At 44.6% G+C, this 21,383-nt stretch overlaps 1 protein-coding gene across 8 annotated transcripts in view; it reads left to right on the forward strand.

Moving 5' to 3' along the window:
* Positions 1 to 21,383, forward strand: part of PACSIN2 (protein kinase C and casein kinase substrate in neurons 2) — a 146,797-nt gene that overhangs the window by 41,922 nt on the left and 83,492 nt on the right. For 2 of the 8 annotated variants that reach the window (XM_021921642.2, XM_003905656.5), the window contains exon 1: positions 14,187 to 14,269. The exons of 5 other annotated variants lie outside the window; for them this stretch is intronic. The gene's annotated coding sequence lies outside the window, so the exon portion shown is untranslated. Of the gene's footprint in view, positions 1 to 12,807; positions 14,270 to 21,383 lie in introns of those variants that run through there. One more of the 8 variants, XM_009217429.4, reaches the window with a different exon arrangement.

The following is a 21,383-nucleotide window of genomic DNA, read 5'->3' on the forward strand; positions in this document are numbered from 1 at the left end:
ATGGTCTTGATCTCCTGACCTCGTGATCCGCCCGTCTCGGCCTCCCAAAGTGCTGGGATTACAGGCTTGAGCCACCGCGCCCGGCCTGCTTATGATTTTTTAATGGATGGTCTCTATCCAGACAAGAGGCCTGTACATGGTACCTGCCTTCTGCCCCTACTCACCAGGAAGAGCACTCTCCTCTACCATTCTCCGATGGGGAGGAGTTAGGCGTGGCTTAGACCAGGAGCATTGAGGGAATGGAAATCAGTGGCAAAGGGGAGCTGGGATCCTTCCCTACTACTTAGAAGTAGATCATATCCAATCAACAGGTGAATGCTCTGGGTATGGCACCTGCTATCTGGTGCTCATGGGAAAGGGCTATGGGGAGACGGTTCAGGTGCCAGCCCCTTGGTGGAACTGGCTTTTGTTTTTCATTGTACCTAGTCATGGTGCACCGAATGGTGGATAACTGGAAGCAAAGTCGACATAGGGATTCGGAGGGAAGGAGACATACATAGATTTCAGGACAACAGTGAGCTGCCAGGCACCAGGCCAGGTGTTTTATCTCATTTAATCCTCTTGGTAACCTGTGAGGCGGGAGATACTGATACTTTTTATTCAGTTGAGGAAACTGAGGCTCTGAGATAAATTGACTTTTGTGATTCCACAGCTCGTGGGCTGTGAGCTGGCATTTGTATTAGGCTACAAGTTGAGGCTACGCTTCTGTTCTTGATACTTGGCATCCACACCTGAGCTGTGTGTCCCCAAGGGTGAGGCTGCCATTTCTCTCATAGGCTTTTCTCTTTTCCTCTTTTAACATATGCTGTGCCTCTAGATGCTAAGCCCTGTGCTAGGTGCCAAGGAAAAAAGGGCAATGAGGGATGATGGGGACAGGAGTGGGGATGGGCACAGGCCTGAGACTGGAGTCTAACAGGCCTGTTTCTGTGTCAGTTACAGGGGAGAGCAGCCAACCCACTCTGGGTTTATGGGGCAGGGGGCCATGCCTGGCACAAGTGTGGGGCTTGCCACACCTGGGTGGAGACAGACAGGCATGTTGTCTGGAGAGCTTGCCTGCGAGCTTTGCAGCTGTCAAATGTGTAAATTCCAAAGTGTATATGTCGAGTTTCTGATTGAATGAAACATTTGAAAAATGAATGGGGAAGGCATCTGAAGTCTTTTTCCCAATGTGAAGTTAAAGGAGGAAGCTTCAGTGGAGCCTTGTTGACAAAAACAGTGTGGTACGGATTCCCAGTTGCATAATTCAGAGCACTGGGGAAGTTTTGACCTGTGTTTTGCAAGACGCTCGTCAATTCCTGAGCAAGTGGAAATAATGAAGTTGCTCAGGAGGGATTGCCTTGCGGGCGAGACCTGTGACAGAGTCTGTCATTTTTAACCTTCTGTTCTGGAAATACTTTTTACAGTGTCTTCTGCCTTTTTCCTTTTTAAAGATTGTTTTAAAAACACCACTTCTGGCTTTCTTTCCTTATTTTTCAGTAATTTGTTGCAGGGCATTTTGGATAGGAATATTTCACAGACATTCTTGTTTGAGCTGACAGTCATGTCCCAGATGTGTTTGCTGCAGTATGTGGGCAGACATATGACTGCCCCGTCAAAGGTCTTACTTCCATATTGACCCCAGCCATAAATGTCATCATAAATCTGGTTCATAATGAACAATCCTTGTATGCTGTTCATAATTAGAAAATCCAGGTGTGTGCTTTTATTTCTAGAATTTTGTCCTGTCTGAAATGTAGGAAGATGCTGTTACAAAGAAGCACATTCAAAGCCATTTAAAAGCATGGTTGAACTGGGTGCAGTGGCATGCATCTGTAATCCAGGTACACAGGAGGCTGAGGCAGGAGCATGACTTCAGCCCAGGAGTTGAAGTCCAGCCTGGGCAACATAAGAAAAATAAAAATAAAAATAAAAACATGGCTGTCTTTTCTTAGAGTGAGGCAGTAGACTGTGTGCTTCCAGGCATGGTCTCCAGGTCAGAAAGCCCAGAGGTGGAATTCTCCTTTGGGCACTTTGGGCTCATCCTGGTGCAGAGCTACAATTTCAGGTTTCCTAGTGCACAGTTCTGATCATATCTTTTTTTTCTAGATATATAAGGAGCTATTTTTGTAAAATGGTGGTGGTTTAAAGTATTTTTATCATATGGTGGTTTGTAATGCCACCTCCTTTTTATTGTTTTTAGCTTAGCGTTAGCCTGCAGACCCTCAGAAACTGCTGAGTGGTGAGAGGCACTGCAGGGGTAGGCTGGAGCAGAGGGCTGTGGAGAGGCTGGGGGCAGGGCAGGGTGGTGCAGGGAGCCTGGGTCGCTGTCTGATTGCACAGCTGTGGGTGGCGTGGGGCGGCTGCAGGCCAGCCTCACATCTCATGGTCAGCACTGCTTGTTACCACAAGCACTCCATATCTGGTGGTGCACTGCCGTGGAGCACCTCAGGTGTGACGTCAGCTTACGTAGGACCCTGTCTTCATTTCCAGGTGCTTGCTTACTTCAAGATTTTAACAAATCATTTGATTTCTTTAGGCTTCGTCTTCCTTGGCTAAATTTTAAAAAGAAGACCACATTGTCACTGACTCCTTTTTGCAAAGGACGTAATGAATATTTGTTAAACTTTTGTATTATCATTTCTATAATAAACTTTTTATTTTGCAAGAATTCTGTATGTGCAGAAAGTTGCAAAACTAATAGAATTCCTGTCTACTTTTTACCTGGCTTTCTCTAATGTCAACATTTTATGTAACCGCAGCTCATTTTTTGAAATTAAGAAATTAACATTGATGCAGTGTTACTAAATAAACTATGAACTTTCTTTGGATTTCACCAGCATTCCCACTGATGTTTTCTTGCAGTTCTAGGATCCCACCCAGGTCCTTGATGATTTTTCCTAGTATTAGATTGGCAGATGATTTTGGGAAGAGTCCCACAGACATGAACTGCCCTTCTCATTACGTCATCTCAGGAGGCGCCTGATACTGCCATGACTCATCAGTGTGATGTTAACCTTGCGGGTTTACTGTAGCCGGTCTCGGTTTTAAATGTGGTTCAGGTGCGCTGGTTCCCCACAAGGTTGTTGATCTCTTCAGGCCGGGGCCCTGCTCTACTTGATTTGTGCCTCCTCCCAGCCTGAGGACTTGGGCTGTGGGTGCCAGTGTCGACAGGGGCACGCCAGGCCAGGTGGAGATGCATTTGGGTTTTGTGGTTCTGTGAGCATTCTACAGTTTTCACATCACAGGTGAAACAGGATTGGCCATGTGTTGATAATTGTTGACATGGGGGATCATTCTATTTTCGTTTCTTTTTTTTTTTAAGGGCCAGCATCTCACCCTGTCATGCAGGCTAGAGTGCAGTGGTGGGATCCTGATCCATGGCAGCCTCACCTTCCTGAGTAGCTGGGACCACATCTATGCACTCTCTTGCCCAGCTAATTTTTTTTTTTTTTTTTCTTTTTTTTTTGAGACGGAGTCTCGCTCTGTCGCCAAGGCTGGAGTGCAGTGGCCGGATCTCGGCTCACTGCAAGCTCCGCCTCCTGGGTTCCGGCCATTCTCCTGCCTCAGCCTCCCGAGTAGCTGGGACTACAGGCGCCCGCCACCTCGCCCGGCTAGTTTTTTGTATTTTTTAGTAGAGACGGGGTTTCACCGTGTTAGCCAGGATGGTCTCGATCTCCTGACCTCGTGATCTGCCCGTCTCGGCCTCCCAAAGTGCTGGGATTACAGGCTTGAGCCACCGCGCCCGGCCTGCCCAGCTAATTTTTAAAACATTTTCAGAGGGATGGGTTCTCTCCATGTTGCCCAGGCTGGTCTCAAACACATGGACTCAAGCGATCCTCATGCCTCGGCTTCTCAAAGTGCTGGGATTAAAGGCATGAGCCACTGTGCCTGACCTAGTTTCTACTTTCTACATGTTTGACGTTTTCCATTAAAAATGAAAAAGAGAAAACTATTTCCAATCTACAGCGATAATCAATCCCATATTGCTTGGATGATGCAGGTGTTACAATGGTAATCATTGCCAGAAGTTATTGAGGTGGGAGGATTACTCATCTTAAATGTATTTGGTTCTTCCCCAAGGCCTCCATAAGAAGAAAAACTTGAGGCCGGGCACGGTGGCTCAAGCCTGTAATCCCAGCACTTTGGGAGGCCAAGACAGGCGGATCACGAGGTCGGGAGATCGAGACCGTCCTGGCTAACACGGTGAAACCCTGTCTCTACTAAAAAATACAAAAAACTAGCCGGGCGTGGTGGCGGGCGCCTGTAGTCCCAGCTACTCGGGAGGCTGAGGCAGGAGAATAGTGGAAACCCGTGAGGCGGAGCTTGCAGTGAGCTGAGATCCGGCCACTGCACTCCAACCTGGGCGACAGAGCGAGACTCCATCTCAAAAAAAAAAAAAAAAAAGAAGAAGAGAAACTTGAATCCAAACCAGTGTTAAGTGGTACTGCTAATAACAGTGTAATAATAATGCTCCTTAACATCTTTCAGGGAGAAAAATCATTGGTGTGCCATCAGAAAAGAATTCCAATTGAAATGAAGTTACAGATTAGTTGGAATACATTTATAGAATACAAAGACAGAAAGTCTGCCATGTAAGGTCACGATCATTTGTTGAAAAGAAATTTGTAAAATGAGATACACTTTTAAGTTTATGGTTGGTATTCTATTTATAATTATCTCCATATTTCAAACTGAGAATGGAAGCTTTTAGAAGTTAGTGACCATGTCTTTTAAGTTGTATTTAGGTAACACTTGCCAACGCCTAGAGGCTTTAAGATGTATACTTACTACATGGCTGTATTAGTCAGAGCCAATAGGGTGGATGGATGGATGTAGATAGATAAGAAGCAATTTGTTAGGGGAATTGGCTCACATGGTTGTGGAGTCTGAGAAATTCTATGACAGGCTGCCTGCAAGCTGGAGACCCTGGGATGCCGGTAGTGTGGCTCAGTCCTCTTTTGAGGGCCCCAGAACCAGAGAAGCCAGTCATGTAGCTCTCAGTCCAGTGCTGAAGGCCTAAGAACTCAGGGGCCGCTGGTGTAAGTCCTGGGGTCCAAAGGCTGGCAAACTTGGGGTTCTGTGGTCCAAGGAAGGAGATGAGTGCATCCCAGGTCCAGGACATTGATAGACACATTTGCCCTTTTCGTTTTTTTTTCTCTTCAGGCCCCCGGCAGATTGGATGGTGCCTGCCCTTATTGATGATGGCTCTTCCCCACCTCATCCACTCTACACCCATGTGCCAGTCTCTTCTGGAAACAGCTTCATGGACACACACCAAAATCAGACTTTACTAGGTTTCTAGATTTTCCTAGGTATTCCAGTCGAGTTGACACCTAAAACTCTAAAACTAACGATGACACACTCCAAGTATTGAAAATCTTGAATAAGGGTTCAAATGCTACCTATTTCTTTTCCCATCTTAACCATTTTCTTTTTCCCCAGCACTGATCCAAAATATAGAAGGAGAAGGGAGAAGATAATGGTAGCGCTCTGGAATGCTTGGCACCACGATTTCATTTTCTTACGTATTTATACCCCTCCTGGTTTCTCTAAGGATTTGAGTTGGTTATTAGGGACTATGAAAAAAAAGGTGGCAGACTTGAACTCTTCCTTTGCCTTCCCCAAAGCAACAACAGTGAAACATGTTTAGTTCTGGGAAGAGCTGCTGCAATCACCCATAGCTCTCTTGCAGTGTCACGCTGTTTGTGGAGGTCCAGGACACACTCTGCCGTCAGAGGGAGCCAGGGTTGCAGCTTCCCACGCCGCCATTGCTGTGCAACTGTGAGCAAGCCACTTCCCGAAACCTGTAGTTTTCTCATCTGAAAACTGGCGCAGTACTCCCACCTTGCAAGGCTATCATGAGTATATCGTTGTATATAAAGATCTGGGAAGTGTGTATCAAATGTCATAAAATATGCACTCAGTAAAGTACCTAATTTGATCATCTATTTGCAGGGTTTCTTTCTTCCTTCCTTTCTTTCTTTCTTTCTTTTTCTTTCTTTTCTTTCTTTCTTTCTTTTTTTTTTTTTTTGATGGAGTCTTGCTCTGTTACCCAGGCTGGAGTGCATTGGCGCAATCTCGGCTCACTGCAAGCTCCGCCTCCCAGGTTCACGCCATTCTCCTGCCTCAGCCTCCCAAGTAGCTGGGACTACAGGTGCCCACCACCGCCCCTGGCTAATTTTATGTATTTTTAGTATAGACGGGGTTTCACCGTGTTAGCCAGGATGGTCTCGATCTCCTGACCTCTTGATCCGCCCGCCTTGGCCTCCCAAAGTGCTGGGATTTCAGGTGTGAGCCACCGCGCCCGGCCCATTTGCAGGGTTTCTAAATACCAACTCACGGTGCCAGTTTCACTATCATGCTAGATGGTGACACACCAACAGTATAATTATTCTGTTACAAAGTTAAAGAGCTCTAGTTTAAGGCTTTTTATTGATTCTGGGGTTGTATTACCTGTCTTTTGGTGTTAAAATGTCTTTGAAATGAAATAATGGAAGTGATAGGTCTTTTTCTTTTTTAAGTGTCCTTAGGGGGCAAAATTAAGTTGGCAGCCTTATGTTGGCTGCCTTTCCTGCCCTCAGGAAAAAGCCCTGATCAGTAACATTGGAATCTTCTATCTGGTCCCTACTCTCCTTTGAGGGAGGAAGAAGCCCCAGCCAAAGAGGGGAGGCCACAGCCAGAGGTGCAGCGGCTGCCTTGTTTACGTGATTCAGCTCGGAGTCCAGCCTTCTTGGGCATCTTCCCACGTCTCTTCCTGGCCCCCTGCCCCAGCCCCACCTTCAGCACTCCCTACCTAAGCTGTCATGTAGCACCTGTCACCCTGCATAGTCCTCTGGGTGCTCGTCCATTTACCCTACCAGACTCGAAGCTGCTTATGGACAAGTTAGTTTAAGTTAATTATTTAGTTTGTAACTTCCAGAGCCTGGTGTAGGGACAGTGCTGAAAAATGTTTGTCAGATGGCTGAATTAAAATATAAATAGATGAGGGGGAAAAAATCACACTGATAAAACATTAACATAACAGGCCCCTATCTTTATTCCTGAAAATACCCACAAACTCACCAGGAACCTTGCTCACATTCCTTTTGAATTTCAGATCTTTCTTGGATCATCTTCCATTTTTAATGTGTTGCCCAAAGGAGGCTCGAGCTGTTCCCAGGACCACGGGGCTGTGTGACATCTTAACTGAGATGTGCTAGAAATCTCGATGTTGCTCCTCCTGTGGCATTTGGGGATTTTATAAAATGAGTAAGAAAAAAATTAGCATGGTCCCTCTATCACATTGGTGCTTTAAAGTTTTTCCTCAATTGGACTGTCTCCATTAATTAGTCTTGCTTCACTTTAAAAAAAAATCTTTGGACGAGTGCCAGAGAGGCAAAGACGCTTATGTAAAGGGTTTTAACATTTTTTTCCTTTGCCAAAGATAGAACTGATACTTAGCTTTGCTTTGTCCCGGCACCTTCTTCTTTGATAGAGAATGTTAGACATTTGGCTTGGTTTATTCCTTTTTATGTACACTTGTGAGATGAGTAAAGGCAAGATGGCTCTTTTTTTTTTTTTTTTTTTTTTGAGACGGAGTCTCGCTCTGTCGCCAGGCTGGAGTGCAGGGGCACGATCTCACTGCAACCTCCTCCTCCTGGGTTCAAGCAGTTCTCCTGCCTCAGCCTCCCAAGTAGGTGGGACTACAGGTGCACACCACCACACCCAGCTAATTTTTGTATTTTTCATGGAGACGGGGTTTCACCATGTTGGCCAGGATGGTCTTGATCTCTTGATCTCATGATCCTCCTGCCTCAGCCTCCCAAAGTGCTGGGATTACGGGAGTGAGCCACCGTGCCCAGCCCAAGATGGCTCAATCTACGTCTTGGTTCATGAAACATACGAAAGGCTAACAAGTAGGATTTGACAATAGCTACTATCCCATTCTCAGCCAAAAGAAAAATATGAAAAAGATTGACCTATCACATTTTCACCTAATCTATTTATGATTATAGTAGGTTTTCTAGAATTTAAGATTTACTTATCATTTGAAGACAAAAACTAATGCCTTAAAGTATCGTATTAAATTTGGCTGGTTTACTGTCTCGCAGCCATTGAAACGTGTCGCTGATACCTGCCACTTCCAGGTCACTGAACTGTCATTGTCATGCCTTTCACTGTGGTGCTAGTGGGAAGAACCCAAGCTAGTCTGGTTAGAAAGTGGACCATTTGGATCCTCTACCAAAGTCGTTGGTAGAGGATCAGTTATTCTAAGACTTGAGGTCCAAGAAATACACTTGGGCTAAAATGACCCAGAACTTACTTTAATCTTTTGAATCCGAAGCACTTTGTGGTCCTTGGTTAATGTCAGTGACTGTTGTATTGCAGATGCAGATGCAGGGTAGGAAGGAAGCTCTGTTACTAGACTTCTGCTGGGGGCTTTTCTTCCTTTTCTCCTGTTTTTCTTCTCACCTTCTTTTCCCCTCCTTCTCCCCGCTTCTTCCTCTTTATTGAGGTATTAGTTTACAAACAATTGAATGCATCCTTTTAGGAGCTTTGACAAGTGGAAACACCTGTGTGACTCAGTCAAGACAGAGTATTTCCATTGCTCCAAAAGTTCCTTGTGTCCCTTTGACGTCAGTCCCCCACCCTGCCCCCTGGCCCTGGCAAACATTGATCTGTCACTATAGGTTGTTTTTGTTTGATTTCAAATTTCATCCACATAGACACACGCAGTGTGTGCTGTTTTGCATCTGGCTGCTTTGCTCACCATGATGTTTTTGTGATTCATCCATGTTACATCTGTCAGTAGCTCATTCCTTTTTATTGCTGAGTGGTTTTTAGCTGTGTGCCGATGCCACACACAGTTGGGTTTTGATGTCCTGTATAGAGATGTGTGACAGAAACCTAGGTGCTACAGGAGTGCGTGCATTCTCTCCCGAACTTTCAGCAGCATGTGAGGAAGGCAGAGAGAACTAGCAAATAAACAAACCAGATTTGGGGGAATCTTCTTTTTATCCAAGCCTTGCTATTCCTTGACTATTTTGGCTTCTCAGAACAACACTACTCTGGTTACCCCTGGCTTGGGCCAGTCTGTAGGATCTCGGTGTTTGCCTTTCTGGAGATGGGGAGTTACAAATTCCTAATGGAAAAGGCTTTGGTCAGAGCAGCTCCTTTTGGTCTTTTGTCTAACTTCATTGTCCCTGCTGCCGATGGATCACCTGGCTCTGTGTTTGAGGCATGCTAAGTTCAGGGACCCAGGTACATAGGAACTGTAGAGCCTGCCCCGTGCCAGGCTGCCAGGTACCCCACTTCCTATGCTAGCCACCTGCCACTGAGGTCTCCTGCCTTGCCCTCGCCCTGTCCTGGCTCAGCTGTTAGTTTTAGCCTGCTAGGGAAAGACTGAGGTGAGTACAGAATTGCAATCTGCGGTATTCTATTAACAACCCAATTACTGTGTGCCCATAATCACTTTAAGAATCACCGTTTTTTTTTCTTTATTGAGACAGAGTCTCACTTTGTCGCCCAGCCTGGAGTGTAATGGCACGATCTTGGCTCACTGCAACCTCCACCTCCTGGGTTCAAGCAATTCTCCTGCCTCAGCCTCTCGAGTAGTTGAGATTACAGGCGTGCACCACCATGCCCAGCTAATGTTTGTATTTTTAGTAGAGACAGGGTTTCACTATGTGGCCAGGCTGGTCTCCAACTCCTGACCTCAAGTGATCTGCTCACCTTGGCCCCACGAAGTGCTGGGATTACAGGCGTGAGCCACCTCGCCCAGCCAAGAATCACCGTGTAAAACACAATGACTGGGCTGGGGAAAGGGCTGGGAATAGAGGGATGATAGCTAAAGGGTACAGGGTTTCTCTTTGAGGTAATGAAAATGTCCTGGCCTTGACGGTAGTGATGGTTGCACGCACCTGTGAATATACTAAATCACACTGAATTGTGCCCTTTAATTGGGTGACCTGTGTGACATGTGAATTATATCTCAATAAAGTGGTTTTTTTTTTTTTTTTAAGGCAATATAGAGCAATGACAGACCAGTAGAGGAGTGGTGAAAACAAAATAGGACATTGTAGAAATTTTATTGTTTCCAAATGACATGACCTTCTGCCAGATATCCTGATTTTCATAGCAGGTCCCGTTCCATGGGAGGCACAGGTGTGGTAGAGAGAGGAGGGGCTTTGTATCAAGTGGGCCTGAGTGTGAATCCCATTCTGCGCTTATCAGCTGGGTGACCTTGGGCAGATTGCTTATGCTCTGCGGTGGTTTCCCTCCCTGTAAAACAGGGCTAGGAGTACCTATCTTACAGTGTTTCAGAAGAGCGTGGTCAACGTGGTAAAAGCAGTCATTTTTACCATGCGACAATCATATAACAAAAGGCCTCAGATAGAAGCAGCAGCCTTGCTGGGTCCTGTCCTGTCTTTGAGTCCTGCTAGGCCGATGAATCGGTCTGCTGGAGCTGCAGTGGGCGCTGGGTGAAAGAATCTCCCTGGGAAGTGCTGCCCTGCGTGGTGTTGGCTGCCTCTGCAGGGGACCAGAGCTGATGGATGGCACTGCTGGTCTTTAATTAACTTGGTGGACTCTCTCTTTCTGAATTTTCTTCCGCCTTAATCCACACGGTTTGAGTAGGCTGGTTGCACACTCTTGGAGAACCAGCACGAGATGTCCCTCATTTTATTTATTTGCACTTCTACTCAGCCTGTACATTGTGGGCCCGGGCAGGGACCTTGGCTGCTTTGACTGTGGGACCCTAAGCACTGTGCCTGGCATTAATGTTTGTTGAATGAATGTCCAATGGTTTCCAGTCTTTGATGACAGAAGCCAGATCAGAACTGGAATTCCAGCTTAGGCTCTGCATGCCAGAGGCCAGCAGGTGAGCTTCCCTGAGCGGAGTTTCTGTCCCAGCATCACCTAGAGGGTGGTCGGGCAGCTGTACCACTGCCCCGGACAGGAGAGCTGCCTGAGTCAGTCTTGTCTTCTGCCATAGTCCATTTTTCCTGCCTGGAGTCCACTTGTGAGGTGTGGCTGACTTGGGCAGGGAGAGGGTGTCTTTAACCACACTGGAGATCTGGTTTAATGACTTCCTAGTCCCACTACTATTCAGTTCAAAGTCAGTTTTCCTTTTCTTTGCCACCCCCCTCACCTCCCCCGCCCCCCCCCATTGCTCTGCTAACTGGGTACTTGGGGCAGGACTCACAATGCCTCCACCCACCTCAGGCATCCAGGCTGCACTTTGCCTGAGGGCATGTGAGGGTAGCCCTGTGGCCTGGACTGTGAATGGCTGCTGCTGGTGCTGGGCTGGCCTTCCCTTGCCCTGTGCTGGATGTGGCCCTCAACCCCTACCCCATACCTCACCCTCCATCCCCCAACCCCAGTTCTGCCTTGGGCCCTCTTCTCCTTTTCCAAGTTTGGCTTTTTATTAAGCAGAAACTGTATCCAAGACCCAGTTCTGATCCTTGAGGGAAGTCAAGATGGAGGGGCAGTGTTGTGTAGCTGGGACTCTGGAGGCTGGCTGCCTGGGCTCACAGGCTGGCTCTCCTTGCACCAGCTGTGGGACACTTAGCAAATTGCATAAACCTTTCATCTGGGAAATGGAGATAACAATGCTTACCCCCAGAGAGCTATTTTCATGATTAGCCAGAAATAAAATGCTGTGTAAATGTTTGTTGAGCAGCCTGTGTTTGTTGGATTTAAAAAAGGAGAGTGAGTCTCTTAAACAAGAAGCCCTCCCATAACCAGCAGCCCTAAGTGGGGGTCTGTGACCAAAAAAAAAAAGTTGTCTGATACCCTGGCTTGGGGGAGGGGACAGGTAGACAATTTTTGTATTTTTTTGTAGAGACGGGGTTTCACCGTGTTGGCCAGGCTGGTCTCAAACTCGCTCCCCCAGAACTCAGGTGCTGCTTCTGTCTTAGTGGAGTGGGCGCTTGCCAGCTGTGGTGGGCGTGGCACTCTGGTGTTCATCTTCTGTGATGGTGCAGTGGATTTAACTAAACCGACTACAGGATATAGTGAAGTATGTGTTCTCTGCTTTTTTGGTGAAGGGCTGTGTGGGGAGGGTGGTAAATAATTTCTCAAGTAGTGTAAATTATTATCATATGTCAAGTAATAGGGTCTCGTGTTATGTGGTCTTTGCTTTTATTGGTACTTTTCCATTAAGGAATTTCTTTTTTTTTTCTTTTTTGAGACAAGATCTCGCTCTGTCACCCAGGCTAGAGTGCAGTGGTGTGATCTCAGCTCACTGCAACCTCTGCCCGCTGGGGTCAAGCGACTCTCATGCCTCAGCCTTCTGAGTAGCTGGGATTACAGGCATGCACCACCACGCCTGGCCAATTTTTGTATTTTTTTAGTAAAGACGAGGTTTCACCATATTGGCCAGGCTGGTCTCAAACTCCTGGCTTCAAGCAATCCATTCGCTTCAGCCTCCCAAAGTGCTGGGACTACAAGTGTGAGCCACTGGCCCAGCCTAAGGAATTTCTAAACACAAGATTTTCAAAAGAGATTTTTAACCTACTTCGTTTTGTGTTATGAGGTAAGACTAGATGGCTGTTTTTAACTGAACATTTTTGTTTGTTGTTTTTGTTTTTGTTTTTGAGACGGAGTCTTGCTCTGTTGCCCAGGCAGTGGTACAATCTCTGCTCTGCAAGCTCTGCCTCCCGGGTTCATGTCATTCTCCTGCCTCAGCCTCCCGAGTAGCTGGGACTACAGGTGCCACCACCATGCCTGGCATATATTTTTTTTGTTATTTTGTATTTTTAGTAGAGGCGGGGTTTCACCGTGTTAGCCAGGATGGTCTTGATCTCCTGGCCTTGTGATCCACCCACCTCAGCCTCCCAAAGTGCTGGGATTACAGGCTTGAGCCACCACGCCCGGCCAACTGAACATTTTTGAATGAATGTGAGTAGCAAGAACACTGGTAAATAGTGTATATCCACTGAGCAGTTTCCCCTTGCAGTATGTTCTTTTGCCAATTATGTATTTTCCCATCCCTACATACACCCCCTTGGGCCATGTTGAAAGGAAGAAACCACCCTGAACTGGGCCTGCCCTGTCCATTACCACTTAAATCCTGGCTTGCCAAGGGGAATGGGGGAGTGGGCATGTGTATCTTCTAGGAGGGCACCTAGGGGAAATTGATCCCTTGAAATATTTGTTTCCTGTCTGTTTTTGCAGGTTAGTTTCCATATCTACTCTTTCCTGTAGTGTCTGTATTTTTTGATATGGTATGAGATTCAAAAAGTTTCATTGAATAATATATATACCTAAAGTGCACAGATCTCAGGTGTGCATATCAGTGAATTTTCACAAGTGCAGCACACCCATAGCCAGTTTAAGAGCCACAGCACAGCTCTAAAACCCTCCTGGTGCCCCTTCCCGACTGCCTCCTCTCTCTCTTCCCTGTCCTGGCTTCAAAGGGTGTAGATTAGTTACGCCTCTTCTTGTGCTGGATCCAAAGGGAATCATACAGTATGTATTCTTGTAGGCACAAGCATTTTAAAATCTTTCTCTCCTCACCTGAAGTTTTATTGTTTTTTTCTTCACTTTAAATTCTTTGTAAAAATTGAAGAAGCGAGATGTTTTTGTTTTTATTTCTGTGTAATCACACTTGCGTATTTGAGTGTCCTAGTTCTTAGGAGTCAGTCGTGCTGCTGAGAGACGATGGGGTCCCCTGCCTGTCTCCAGGGGACTCCGAGTCCCCAGTCCCATCTCCTGCATGAGGCTTCCTGTTCATCTGCTGACAGGCATTGCCTTGTTGTCTGTAGTCACAGAAGGAAGTTGAATTCCACATGTTGGGACAATGTAAGATTATCCTGTGCAAGCAAGTCCCTGTCCCACTGACTGCTGTGACGCCCCTCAGATGCAGAGCATGCCGTCTTTTTTCTCTTGTAAGCAGGAGGATCTCAAGTACAAGAAGATAATAGAAGACGCTCATGTATGGTGTAAGTTAGTTTGTATATAAGTTGATTTTTTGTGTGTGGGGGAGGGGGTAGTATGAATTTTGTTCTCAGACCTCTTCTCCCTGATTTTCCATGGAAATACTGAAATTTCTCTTTGGCCACTTTCTGAAAAGAAGGCTCCTGCCTTCTGTGATGGCCACAGCAGGCAGGAGCGTGCAGTCTGGGAACCTGGAACTGTACAGCGAATGCAGCAGTGTAGGGGAATGACCTTATCTCGGCAGCCAACAGGAAATGATGAAATGTGCTGGGAGAATTCAGCTGAGAGACAGAGGTCAGACATGCCGGCAGGGTTGGAAACAGGCAGGTACGGAAGCTGAGCTGCAGAGTTAGCTGGCATCTGACAGAAAAACGTGAGTGTGCCGTAGAAGGCTTGCATTTCCTTTAAGGTAGACCTCTTTGAAAGTAGAATTTTCATGGAATTGTTTTCTTTCTCACTGAGTGACTGATTTAACAGAACTCCCACCTTCTGTGCAAGCGCACCTAGTTTTAGAGCTCCTTGATGGAAATGTTCAATTAGTTCATTATTAACTGAGCAATGCAGAATGCTTTATCCAGGGTGCTTGGAGAAAACGTCAGAATGTTTGATTTTCTTGGAGAATAGATTTCGGCTTAAACAAATGAAGGATTGTGTTTTATAATTTTTGACTCTGGTTTTAGAGCATACGTGCATGTTTCCTTTCAAAATAGATGCAGTAACTTTGCACCTTTGCTTTGGCATGTTTTAGAGTAGCTGACATACTTTAGCTGTATTTTTTTTCTTACCGAAATGAGTTACTTGAGTTAGCTGTTAATAGAGGGCTTTTTCCCCTACTTTAAGGCATTAATGTTTATTACATGCGGCCATTTTCTTTCTTTACAACCAGATCTAATCTACAAACACATAAGTGGGACTTGAGAGAGAAAAAACAAATTATCTTTTCCAGGAGACGTAATTGCTGTTTCATGACTAGTCTCCTGCAGAGTCTCTGAATCACCTGCCACTGCTCCAGGCCCCCTCCCGGCCCTCTCCCCATCCCCCCCTCAGTTCTTCTCATTCCTCATCCCAGCTGGACCCTGTGCCCTCATCCCCCTCTGAGGGTTGTCACTAGACACTGTTTATATTTTTGTCGGGTAACAAAATGTTAAAAGTTTTATTGTTTTAATAACTGAGCAGCCTTATATACATATTTAATTGTTTCTTAGAAGTCATATTCTGGAATTTTAAAAAAACAGTGGCTCCCCTTTATTGCTGTGGTGCTGTAATTCTAATTAGATTTTAAAAATTCTGAGACTTAAGTGATCCATCATCAGTGAATTATACTTACTGGATTACTGATTGCTGTTAAAAAGGCAGCGTCCTGTCTCCGTTTCCAGAAAATACTGTGCTGGTGCAGCCCGTGCCTCACAGAGAAGCACGCTTTCTTGTTAGGATGTTACCTACTGTGAAGCGTGTGTTTCGAATACTTTTAAGATTGCATAGGAAAGGTTTCTAGAAACCCCCAAGATATATAGTATGTCTGTTCGACCTTAATCGGGCCCATCAGTTTTGTCTTTGCTCTTGTAGCTCTGAATATCTCTATCTTCACATCCCTTCCTTCTTGTCAATAAAACATCCTACTGAATTCTAGATGAACTTTAAATGCTGTATTTATGAAAACAGCAAAGAGGTTTCATACCTTCAAACCAAAACATGTTTTACAGGTATGAGATTTATGCCAATAAGTAAAAATACACCTTCCTTTTTTCTTTTTAAACAGTGTTAGTCCTTTGAGACCCGTTTGCCCACCCACACAATTCTGTTATTCATTTGGTGGCATAATACAGAAGGTGGGAATGCAATATTTAGAGCTGTAATGGCTCTTGGAGTTAATATTCCAGGCTCCGCACTTTACCAAAGGAATTGAGTTCCAGAGGTGACGACTTGTCCAAGGTCACTTGTCTTGTCGGTAGCCGAGTGAGTCTGAAACCCTGGTCTCATGACCAGGGTCATTACTCTTTCCATTACAGTAATCTGCTTTCTTCACATTATTATCTTAAGATTAATATCACTTAGCTAAGAGTGTTTTTTTTTCTTCTGATGAGTACATTTATATTTGTTTCACTTTCAGACACTCAGCTTTTATTCAATAACTTTTTCTCTGTAAGTACTATTTGGCATAGATGTATAATGAATTACCTCAAGTACAAAGAGCACTGACATTTCTGCCTCTGATACTTCTTCTTAAAAATCAACAATTCTCTATATTATAAAGTTCTGCTTGCCTCTCTCCTAGCTCAGGGGAGAGACAGTCCATTGTTACTGATAGAAGCGGGCCTTACGGTGGGATTGCTTGTCAGGTGAGAATGCCAAACTTAATACAATCACAACTAATAAAAGAAACAGACAAGCACTCAATTCTTCTTTGAAAGAGGATTCTTCAGGGTGTGAAAGGGAAACCCCGAACATTTAGCATTTCTGCCTTTCAGCCCCTATAAGGGAATACTGACAGCTCTGTCTTGAGCTGAACTGAACAGGTTTTGAAATATGAAAGACTTTAAAATAATACAACATAATATAAATAAAGGAGAAGATGGTTTAATTTATAAAAATGGAATTTACTCACAACTTTCCAGAATCATTAAAAATGGTCTCTGCTAAAAATTGAATTTGAATCCTCTGAAATTCAGGTGTGGGAGTTAGTTGTAAACAGGTATGCTGAGAACAGTGGGTGACTGTTCTAGACCTCGGTGTGACCATCACTGTCTGTCCAAAGTCACCTTAAAATGCCTTGGGGAAGTTCACAGGATAGCACTTACTTGTATTTTCTTTTCTTTTCTTTTTTTGAGATGGCGTCTTGCTCTGTCGCCCAGGCTGGAGTGCAGTGGCGTGATCTCGGCTCACTGCAAGCTCCACCTCCCCGGGTTCACGCCATTCTTCTGCCTCAGCCTCCCGAGTAGCTGGGACTACAGGCGCCCGCCACCATGCTGGGCTAATTTTTTGTATTTTTAGTAGAGACGGGGTTTCACTGTGTTAGCCAGGGTGGTCTCGATCTCCTGACCTCGTGATCGTCTCCATCTCCTGACCTCGTGATCTGCCTGCCTCGGCCTCCCAAAGTGCTGGGATTATAGGCGTGAGCCACTGCACCCGGCCCTTACTTGTATTTTCTAAAGTATTTAGAATATATGCCTTGAAGAATTTCTGAAACAAAAGCACTTCAGGGAAACAGGCACTTTCATAAATATGTTAATCGTATTTGAAGTTGAATTTAATAACTTTACAACTATTTTAATGTATAAAACTGAAGAATGAAGTGGGATACATAAGCAGTATTTTTATGCAGTGTGTCAGAACTGTCTTCCCTCCTGGTGTTCTAGTGGGTACTTTCTGTCAGTCTCCTTGAAGAGGTGCTGCTTTCATTTGGTGAGCCAGGCAACATGATCCTGGGGCCTGGAGAAGAAGGGAGGCAGCAGGCTCATCAGCTGCAGTGACTTAGTTCGCGTCTCCCATAATATAGTTACCTTTGTTCCCCAATTAGCATTTTATACTTACTGTTATATTTTCAGTATATATTAAGTATAGAATATTCCAGCTGGCTTCCTTTTCTTAGTTATAATTGACCTTCTTATCTTGTTCAGTCTATAAGTAACATTTGATGTCCTTCCGTCCCTGGCCCCTATCTTCTGCCCACATTAGTATAAATGCTGCTGTGCTTGTGAGATTTAAAGATGAGAAAGGGATACCAGACTGTTGCAGTGCTGGCATTGCTCCAAACTGAGAAGGGGTTAAACGGCAGCCCCTGGGGCTGCTATTGGCATAGAAATCTCAGAGTTTGTGTTGTTGGCGTTTGGGCCTTTTTCATGTCCACCTCTGCTCGGGGCAGCTCTCCAGACCGGATTCCAGTGGTGGCCTCAGAACCTTCTCTAAGACTATGAAGAAATGTCCCCCGGTATCCTAGGCCCTTAGAGTTTGGTAAAGAGGAGCATGTGTATGTGTCAGTAGGGTGAGATTGTAATTAGACAAGGGCTATTGATTTGAATGAATGAATGGCAGTGTTTGCCTTTCCATAGTGATTGCTTTTGAAGGCACTATAGTCACATTTCACTAGGCTGGTCTAAATGCATTTGCATGTCACAGTTCTGCCTTGACACCAAGTAACAGATTGTGCCTACGTGACGTCTCCTCCAGCCCTGGGACTCTGGCCTAAATTTTTTCTCATTAGACTCTGTCATATATGAATCATAAGACACAAACCTTTATGTGAGCTCATGACACATACTTTATTTTGAGAAACTTAAAGAATCTAATAGGAAGTTAGAATTAATTTGAAATGTGTGTCAGTGGTCATCACAATAGTATGGGATTTAGATTATCTTTTTGTTAATGTGAGGGGTGCTATGAGTTTCGTACTCAGTCATGTTTCCCATCGGGATTTGTTCTACAGTGGAGTCCTTGAAGGAGAACAAGGAAGAATGATTTTGCTGGAAAATGGTTACTTGACAAAATGTTGATGTAATTAACAGGACAAAGTGTTGAACTTCCCAATTTGGAATTCTCTCTTTGAATCTTAAATTCCTAACACAGATTGGTAGTGCTAGTTTAACAAAGTAAATGAAGCACATGACAGTTTTGGGGATAATGAAGTGATTTCTCTATGCTCTGAACTGACACATAAAGAAAAAATAGCACAGGGCATAGTAGACTGATCACCAGTATCTATTGATTTGGAAGACAGAAACATTTGTTACTAGTTTCCCATCTGTAGGGATGGTCACCTCAGGTTCACTTAGTCGGATCCTGCCATCACTGTGCAGGAAGAATGTTAGAAAGCAAGACCATAAAGCCATGAAGGAAAGCAGCAAGAGCACTTTTGGAGGATAAGTCTTTCATATTTAACATTGAACTCTAAGACATTAAGTTGAATCTCAGGTGTACCCAGTGAACTTCTGAGGTTGAAGAGTTTGCATTTGGGATGGTGGAAGTTGTTATGATGATGAAAAGTGATGATGTGAGGCTATGTAAACTGTACTTGTCCCAACATCTGACAGCTTTTTTTTTTCCCCCGTGATGCTATCTCCAGGTATGACAGCTTTCATTGGTAGACATGCAGGCACCTGAGTGAGCTCTGGGCTTATTTCCAGCCATCTGTTAGATCACTACCTGAAGGGACAGTTCACCTGGATGCTGGCTCGCTGAATCAGTTAATTTGTTCGTTCGTTCATTCATTCATTCATTCATTCATTCATTCATTCAGTTTACCTTCTTGGTCTCTTGTCCACGCAGTTCACATCAGGCACTGTGCTGGGGATCCATAGACGGTTAGGATTGAGTTCTTGTCTCTGAGGACCTCACAGTCCAGCAAGGTAAAGAGACTTCTAAGCAGCAGGTTGATGAGTCTTAAAGAGCTATTGGGACCTTATTCTGCCATGAAGGATGGAGGAGACTGGGGGAAACTCCAGTTTGGTGATGAGTTTTAGAGGGAATGGTTTGTCAGGTACCCAAGAGAAGCGGAGGGAGCAATATATACAAAGGTGAAGAGGTCAGAATCTGCCAGACTTGGGAGCTTGATGTGGCTGGAGTGCCATTTATGTGTGGACATGCTTCAGGAACATCGTATTTATGAGATCCAAACCAGTTATTTTTCATCCCAAACCAGTTTGTTCTTAATTCTCTTTTTCTCTTTGTGGCATTATCACCTACCATGCCTCCGAAATTAGAAACTTTGAATCCCTGCCCCCGTCCTCCATTCCCTGGCATCATCCTTCACTATGTTCTGTCTGTTTTTCGTCTTGGATATATTCCTCTTTCCTGGTCTTCTAACCATTTCCCTTTCTCCAGACTTGAGCCTCCAGAACTGTGCTATCCAATGTGGTAGCCACTAACCACATGTGACTGTTTACATTAAAATTAAATAAAATTAAAAAGTCATTGAGACCAGTCTGGGCAATATAGTGAGTCCTCTGTCTCTATAAAAAATAAAAAATTAGCCAGGTGCAGTGGCGCATACTTGTAGTCCAAGCTTCAGAAGGCTGAGGTGGGAGAATTACTTAGACCCAGGAGGTTGAGGCTGCAATGAGCTGTGATAGTGCCACTGCATTCCAGCCTGAATGACACAGTGACACCCTGTCTCAAAAAAAAAAAGTCAGTTTCTCACTTGGACTAACTACATTTTAAGTGTTAATAGCTGGTGGCTGCCATACTGGACAGCCCAAGACTGGAGACTGGATGAGCTGTTCTCCACTGTCTGTCCAAGGGAACCTTCCTTTATGCGCTATTTTTCTTTTGAGACAGGGTCTTGCCCAGTCGCCCAGGCTGGAGTGCAGTAGCATGATCTCGGCTCACTGCAACCTCCGCCTCCCAGGTTCAAGTGATTCTCATGCCTCAGCTTCCCAAGTAGCTGGGACTATAGGCACATGCCACCATGCCCAGCTAATTTTTTGTGTTTTTTGGTAGAGACAGGGTTTCACTATGTTGGCTAGGCTGATCTCGAACTCCTGACCTCAAGTGATCTGCCTGCCTCAGCCTCCCAAAGTGCTGGGATTACAGGCATGAGCCACCGCACCCAGCCTCATGCCTTTTAACTTTTGTACGTGCTGTTCTTATTCTCTCCAGAATACCATCCTTGCTCTGAGCATGCCCCTCTTCCCTGGCTTTCCTCAGGTGAATTTCTTCTCTTTTTCCTCCAGTGTCCTTGTAATCACACAGTCATGCTTGCCTCTGAGAGGGCACATGTATGTTTGTCGTGTGTCGAGACATCATAGTATAGTGGTTAAACCTTGGGGACAGATTGTCTTAATTTCAAAACTAGCCACTTACTTGCCAGGTGGCTTTGAACAAATTATTTAACCTCTCTGAATTTTAGTTTCTTCAGCTATAAAATGAAGACAAAGTTTTTTTCCTCATGTTAAATGAAACCCTTAGTACTGCATTTAAATATATAGCTCTCAAATTGGAGCCGAGAGCTCTCGTTCTAGGTAAATTGCCGCCTTCTGTTCATCAGCCATGCTAAAACCATATAATGGTTTATTAATGCTAATAATGCTGTTATGTTTCTTTTCTGATTGTTATAGCTTTTAGTTATTTTTCTTATTGCAGTAGCTAGACCCTTCAATGCAGTTTGCATAGACATGCAGTTTTTTCTTATTCCTGTAATTTCTATTGACTATAGTTCTTCTGATGAGATTTTTATTCTGTCTTTTGTTTTGATTGCATTTCACTGTGCCCACTTTCCAATGCATTTGTTTTTTCTCTCTTAGTTTAGAAATATTCTCAGCCTGCTCCTTTAGTGGTTATCCTAGATATTTTTGTGTACTTAACAAAGTCTAAAGTAATATCTTTACCCTTCTCTTGAATAATGGAAGGATAGAAAACATTTTAACTCCATGTGCCCTCTCAACTTGTCCAGTTTTTTTTCTGATTTTTTAAATCCTGTAAATTTGCCACTGTCTTTTATACAGTTAATGCTATTTAGATTTATCCAATATATTTACCTGCATATTTGCTTACCA

This window comes from Papio anubis, chromosome 16, assembly GCF_008728515.1.
Source record: "Papio anubis isolate 15944 chromosome 16, Panubis1.0, whole genome shotgun sequence".
NCBI lineage: Eukaryota > Metazoa > Chordata > Mammalia > Primates > Cercopithecidae > Papio > Papio anubis.